Below are 7,896 nucleotides of genomic sequence, written 5' to 3' on the forward strand. Positions count from 1 at the left end.
TTCTCTTTTACAAACTAAACATTCCTAGTTCTTGTAGCCGCTCCTCATAGGACGTGGTTTGCAGACCTTCTACCATCTTGGTTGCTCTTCTCTGGACTTGCTCCAGTATATTGATGTATTTCTTAAATTGAGGCTCCCAGAACTGTACACAGTATACAGGTGAGGTCTGACCAGGGCAAAGCATAGCGGGATAATCACCTCCTCTGATCTAGATTCAATAGTTGTCTTGATACATCCCAGAATGTTGTTTATTTTTAGTGACCAACTGTAAAGCTACTGGCTCCAAACACAGTGGACGCCACATTGACTTTATAGAAGACGCCTCAAGGTTTGACCAAACCTTTTGAATCATTTACACACAAAATGAAGAGACAATCTACACTTTTTTCTTTTTTCCACACTGGAAACAAGAAGGGAAGAATTGAGGAAGTGAACATTGGTGCTAGTACTTCAAATGCCAATAAAGCATCTGAAACTTGTGGCAATATTGTTCATGGTACCAATGTTAACATTGGCCAGAACACTGATTCATGTGGTGCCAACGCTTTACATGAACTGGACAGTGATGTACAAGATGATAATGTTAGAAGGAACATGGGAAATGTAGTAGCTGAATCGGATGTCATAAGTGAGATTAGCAGTGATGTACATGGTGTTGCTGACATTCTATGTGATCATTCTGATGATGACACTGCTTCAGCTATACATGATAGCAGCATCGTGGATGGTCAGAGTTCAGTTTCTGATGCTTCATTAGAGACCCAGCCGCTTAGTGTTCCATGTTGGTCACAAAAACAAATTGACTACTTCACAAACTTGCATCCATGGGTCAAACTAAAGGATGGAAAACTGGGGTGTACTGTGTGCAGTAAAGTTGGAAGCTCATTAGGAGCTGAAAGGGCCAAATCATGTCATCTTTCTGAGGAGTGGAAGACTTTTTCAGTGAAGCCATGTGGAACCCTGAAAAAAAACCAGCAATCCTCTTTTCGCAAAAAAATTAGAGAACATGCAATGTCCAAAGCTCATAATAAAGCAGAGGAAATTGTTAATGCCGCTAAAAATGATGCACTAGTAAAGGCACTTGACCGGGTCCATGAGAAGGCATTGGCTTCCACTGTAAATGTTTTTCATGTTGTTTATAGCCTAGCGCTGCATAATCGCCCTATGTCTGACATACAAGGGCACGTTGAACTGTTGCAAACCATTGGTGTGGACCTTGGAGTAGGCCTTCATTCTAGGAAGACTGCTATAACAATAATCCAGCATATTTCCTCCAAAATGAGGAAGTCTTTGTTTTCGAAAATAATTAGTTTCAGGTCTAAATTTTCCATTGTAACTGATGAATCGTCAACTGTGTCACAGAAAAGTGTGCTTGTGATCTACATCCGTTGTGAGCTTCCCGATGCTCCAGAGCCTGTTAACATCTTTGTAGATTTAAAGGAGCTTGAATGTACTAGTGCTGACTCAATAACCAATGCCCTGTTTGCCTGCTTGAAGGAGAATGGCTTTGACCAGCAGTATATGCAAGAAAATTTAATTGGATTTTGCTCTGATGGGGCTAGTGCCATGTTGGGGAGTAAGTCTGGTGTGGCTTCCAAAATTCAAAAAGCATTCCCAAATGTAGTCATATGGCACTGCTTAAGCCACAGAATACAGCTTGCACTTGATGATGCTGTTAAAACAGTTTCTCAAGTTAATCACTTTAAAATGTTTCTGGAAAAAATCTACAGCATCTACCATGTTTCTAACAAACAATATTCTCAGCTCCACAATATTGCAGCAGATTTAGAATTGGAGATTATTAAGATAGGTCGAATTCTAGGACCTCGGTGGGTGGCATGTAGTGTCCGTGCTGCCAAAGCAGTGTGGAGAGCATATCCAGCTTTGTACCAGCATTTTTCCAGCTCTAAGTCTCTCATCGGAATGGCAAAAAAGATGGCTAACATTTCTTTTTTAAAAGATCTAGCTTTAATGATTGATATTCTAGATGAACTAGCACTTTTATCACTTGCTTTACAAGAAAGGGAGGTATCTGTAGTGAAAGCTGACCGACTTCTCTGCAGGTGCATTAGGGCACTTCAAAACTTAAAAGATTGTCCTGGAAAGTATGAGGTACAGGCTGGTACTATTATCCAAACCGAGCCATTTAAAAGTATTCCTTTTGAATCCAGTGAGAAAAATACTGCCCTTCCAAGAGCGCTCTTAATTCAGTGTGTCATAGACAATATGCAAAGCCGCTTGTTTTCCACTGCAAATAGTCGACTAATGGACAGTGACACACGTGAACACAATGCGGACCACTACAAACATTTACTGTCCCTATTCTCTTTGCTTGAGCCTGAATCGTGGACAGCTGATGTTACATTGTCACCGTGGCGAGAAGGGGAACACAAATTGGAACAATTAAGTCAGCTAGTCAAATATCAGATTCCAATAAACGATTTCCGTGACTTTGTTGATAACCGATATCTTTCAAATCGCTCTATGCCGCCTTCCATTCAGCAGGCCAAAAAAATAGTTCGAGTCATCGCTGTTAGTAGTGCAGAGGCAGAAAGAGGGTTCAGTATTATGAACAATATAGCTACACATGAGAGAAGCGCACTCACTGTATCTAATATATCGCATCTGATGACTGTGAAGATACTTGGGAAACCTGTGACGGATTGGGAGCCGCTTAAATATGTCAAATCCTGGTTACGGAAGAAACACCATACTGCCACAGACCAGAGAGTGCGAAAAGCCCCCAAAATTCAGCATGATGATCATTCAACAGCTATATGGTCATTGCTGTAATTCTGATAGCACTTTAGTTGAGTCAAAGGGATACCTCCCTGGATTCTCCATTGAGTACTATAACCTAGATTAGAGGACTTATAGTGAGTGGCAGGTTCCCTTTAGAGGGCATTGTTTTTGTTAATATTGTTAATATTGCGATCCGTGGGCTGTAAAGTTCGATTTACCTTGTTGTAAGGTTTATATTGTATACTGTTTATTATAAAACTTTTAAATACTTTTATAAAAGAAAATTAAACTTTTTTATATTATATTACAGTATTAAACTTTTCTTTGGTTAGAATCCTTGAATACTGTTTTTGCTTTCAAGTGAGTACTACATAGTTTACTGTTTCATACTTCTACTTTAGTAATTTAACTAAGGATGTTGTGGACTGATCAGCTAAAGCACCTTGTACACGGACAATTGTCCTGTGCAGTACATTTGCTTTAGTCATTTGTTTCTTTGAATGACTTTAATACCGTATGTCACAACGTATTCTTGTCATTAAGGGAGACAAACTGCTTCCAAAAATATGAATCGTGCCACTGGGCGTGGCTTATTAGTATGGGCGGGGTTATTGAAAATGGGGGTGGCCAAAATTCCGGCCGCCGCGACTTAGAGGACCTGTTGTTAAAAATTTGAATCCCACCCCTGCACTCACCCCAAATTTTGAGGAGAAAAATAAATAGGAAAAAAACTTTTTTTTATTAAATGGTGATGCTTCTTATAATCCATGCATCTTATTGCCTACAAGGTGTGGTGGCTGCGGTAAAGAGGGGTCCCAGGGTCGCTGCTGGAGGAGGCAAGAGTGGAGCATTGCTGTAGACCGCAGGCTGGGATGAGCGGGCATTCAGATGTGCGCTGCTGCACTGTGGGTGTTCGGTGGTGCAGAGGCTCTGCTGACATTTTGGGAAAGCCCACAGCCCCCACACTAACATGGTTTACTATGTGGTGGACTCTGGGAAAATGACTGCCGGGGGAGGTGCATGCGCAGATGGAGATCTCGGCACCAAGACCTCAGGAGATAAGATCTCAGCGCTGAGATCTCATCTCCTGAGATCTCCATCTGTGCATGCACCTTTCCTCATACCAGCTTGCGGCCTGCAGCAACGCTCCACTCTTGCCTCCTCCAGCAGTGACCCTGGGATCCCGCTCCACCGTGGCCAGTAAGGTATATTCGCATTATAAGACACACCCCCATTTTCATTTTTCAAGATGATAATGCATCCTGCCATAGAGCAAAAACTGTGAAAACATTCCTTGAAAAAAGACACATAAGGTCAAGGTCATGGCCTGCAAATAGTCCGGATCTCAATCCAATTGGAAATCTTTGGTGGCTCAAACCTGCAAAGCTAATCTGGCAACAGCAATCAGAGAAAGTTGTAGGCAGATTGATGAAGAGTACTGTTTGACACATTAAGTCCATGCTTTAGAGACTGCAAGCTGTTATAAAAGCCAGAGGTGGTGCAACAAAATGCTAATGATGTTTTGGAGTGTTTTTTTGTTTGTTTGTTTGTTTTTCATGATTCCATAATTTTTTCCTCAGAATTGAGTGATTCCATAATTTTTCCCCTATGCTTGGTTAAAAAAGTAACCATTACTGACTACCACATTTTTTGTTGTTGATTTCTTTTAGTGTTTCTTAAAGCCAGAAAGTTGCCATTTGAAATGACTTTAGTTTTGTGCCATGTCTGTGATCTGCTTTTTTCTACAAAATTAAATAACTGAATGAACAACCTCCAAGGCAGGTGTCCCCATAATTTTTGCCAGGGGTTGTATTAATGATTGCAACAGAGATTACTACACAGATACAAGAAAATAATCACTTATCAGAGACATAAGTTTGTGGCTTGACAGTTGCATTTTATCCTCATAATTTTTGCCATATTAAAGCAGCATGTTTTCTCACTGCACTTGTCACTTGACCTCTCCATATGTGATGCATAGGCAAGTATGAGCTGACCTCTTATTTAAATTTCTCTCCGTTGTTGCCACAACATTTGCTTGTGGTCAGCTATATGCAAACTGAATAAATGCATGTGTCAAGCACAGAGAGAGGGAAATCAATGGTATGTTAATAGCATATTACAAAGTGTTAAAATTCTGCATGTAAAGGTGGGCTCATACGAGTGTATGAAAAATCATTTAGAGAGTAGTGTTGAGCATTCCGATGCTGCAAGTATCGGGTATCGGCCGATACTTGCTGTATCGGAATTTCCGATACCGAGATCCGATATTTTTGTAATATCGGATATCGGTATCGAAACAACATTAATGTAAAAAGGTGTAAAAGAAAGAATTAAAATAAAAAAAATCGCTATACTCACCTCTCCGACGCAGCCGGGACCTCAGCGAAGGAACCGGCAGCGTTGTTTGTTTAAAATTCGCGCTTTTACTTGCTTACGTGAATTCCCGGCTTCTGATTGGTCAGGGCGGCCATGTTGCCGGGACGCGGACCAATCACAGCAAGCCGTGACGAAATTACGTCACGGCTTGCTGTGATTGGTCCGCGTCCCGGCAACATGGCCGCCATTAACCAATCACAAGCCGTGACGTCACGGGAGGCTGGACACGCGCTTATTTTGAAAAGCGCGCGTGTCCAGCCTCCCGTGACGTCACGGCTTGTGATTGGTCACGGCGCCATATTGCCGGGATGCGGACCAATCACAGCAAGCCGTGACGAAATTACGTCACGGCTTGCTGTGATTGGTCCGCGTCCCAGGAACATGGCCGCCATTAACCAATCACAAGCCGTGACGTCACGGGAGGCTGGACACGCGCTTATTTTGAAAAGCGCGCGTGTCCAGCCTCCCGTGACGTCACGGCTTGTGATTGGTCACGGCGCCATATTGCCGGGATGCGGACCAATCACAGCAAGCCGTGACGAAATTACGTCACGGCTTGCTGTGATTGGTCCGCGTCCCAGGAACATGGCCGCCATTAACCAATCACAAGCCGTGACGTCACGGGAGGCTGGACACGCGCTTATTTTGAAAAGCGCGCGTGTCCAGCCTCCCGTGACGTCACGGCTTGTGATTGGTCACGGCGCCATATTGCCGGGACGCGGACCAATCACAGCAAGCCGTGACGTAATTTCGTCACGGCTTGCTGTGATTGGTCCGAGTCCCGGCAACATGGCCGCCCTGACCAATCAGAAGCCGGGAATTCACGTAAGCAAGTAAAAGCGCGAATTTTAAAGAAACAACGCTGCCGCTTACAATCGCCGAGGTCCCGGCTGCGTCGGACAGGTGAGTATAGCGATATTTTTTATTTTAATTCTTTATTTTACACATTTATATGGTTCCCAGGGCCTGAAGGAGAGTTTCCTCTCCTTCAGACCCTGGGAACCATCAGGAATACCGTCCGATACCTGAGTCCCATTGACTTGTATTGGTATCGGGTATCGGTATCGGATTGGATCCGATATTTTGCCGGTATCGGCCGATACTTTCCGATACCGATACTTTCAAGTATCGGACGGTATCGCTCAACACTATTAGAGAGTCTCATCTAGAAAAGTTGGACCATTTTTTTTGCAGTAGTAGTTATTAATCATTTGCAGGAACATTTACAATTTCCTATGCTAGGTTTCCAATATATCTGTAAAAATTGCATGCTGTACTTTAGCATCTGATTTTTTTTTTTTGCAACCATAGACTTGAATGGGCGAGTCTCATCCGATATCGTCAACTAGTACACTCTGCAATTATTTTCACATGCAGATTCTGTTAGTGACAAAAAATTGTTCATCTGCACTGACCCACTGAATAACATTGGTCCGCGAGCGATCCATTTTTTAATAATAATAATAATAATAATAATAATAATAATAGGAATATGAGGTGCGTTCACAGTCCGGGGTCCACCGTGCAGAGATGACACCTGCTGCTGAGTAATGGCGGATGGATGCTTGCTCACATGTGGGTTAGACTGTTAGCAGTCACAGGTGCAGCTGAAAGACACTAGTGGGATCCCTATGAATCACCCCCACTAAACTGCTGATTGGATTCGCTCTGACCCTCGGTGGCTTTTGAGCCCACGCCTGAAGATGCCCTGAGTCAGATGCTGAGTCCAAGGTGTAATTACCACCCTACACTGACCAGTTGTCAGGAAAGCACACTGATTGCACATGGTGCCATACAGGTGGGCACTGCGAAGAGACGCTGTAACGTGTGCTAAGTGTGCAGGTAGCACTGTCGGGCGCTAGGTAGCTTCCACCATTTGCGAGCAGTCATCAACACAAGGAATGGGAATGAGTAAGGAGCTTTCATCCATCGACAGACATTCATCTACACACACAAGTGAACAAGTTTATACTAGCACATGGCCGTGCTGCCATGTGAACCTTTTATAGCTGTAGTTCTCAAGGACCTTCCTAGTGGTCCAACAGGAGCTGCTACAGGACCTGAGTGTGTGACCCCTGACCTCCATTTGGAGGTCGTCCTGTGGGCATGCTCAGTATGGGAAAAGCAGGACCTGAAACGCCTGCTCGCCGCTGATCAGTACTGGCTACAAAGGCAGAGCCTGGGAAGGCAGCAGCAACCAAGTGCACAGTATCAGTTTGAGCATAGACTCTAGCAAAACTGGAGCCACATTTCTCAGGCTCTCAAAAGGGACAATAAGCCGAGGTTCCTCCTCCTCTGATGACACAAAGGAGCTGGAGAGAGCATCGGCCTGAGTGTTCTTCTCCCCGGAGAGAAAATGGAGGGTAAATTGGAACCGGGAGAAGAACAGGGACCATCTGGCCTGGCGAGAGTTTAGCCGCTGGGCAGTTTGTAAGTTCACCAAATTTTTGTGGTCGGTGAATACTTGGAAGAGGTAGCGAGCCCCCTCCAGAAGATGTCTCCACTCCGAAAAGGCTAACTTTATGGCTAGCAGCTCCCTGTCCCCAATGGAATAATTCCTTTCCACCGGTGTGAATGTCTTTGAGAAGAAGAAGCAAGGATGCTTCTGACCTTGAGCATTCTTCTGGAAGAGGACTGCTCCAGCACCGACGGAAGTGGCATCCACCTCCATGATAAATGATTTATCCACATTGGGGGCAATGTAAAATGGGAGCGCCAGCGAAGTGTGACTTGATAGAGAGGAAGGCCTTGGAGACCTCCTCTGACCACAATTTG

At 44.0% G+C, this 7,896-nt stretch overlaps 1 pseudogene; it reads left to right on the top strand.

Moving 5' to 3' along the window:
* Window positions 1–363: 363 nt before the first annotated feature.
* LOC143799292 (E3 SUMO-protein ligase KIAA1586 pseudogene) lies at window positions 364–2,793 on the top strand (annotated as a pseudogene).
* Window positions 2,794–7,896: the final 5,103 nt, after the last annotated feature.

Source organism: Ranitomeya variabilis, chromosome 1, assembly GCF_051348905.1.
Source record: "Ranitomeya variabilis isolate aRanVar5 chromosome 1, aRanVar5.hap1, whole genome shotgun sequence".
Taxonomy (NCBI): Eukaryota; Metazoa; Chordata; class Amphibia; order Anura; family Dendrobatidae; genus Ranitomeya; species Ranitomeya variabilis.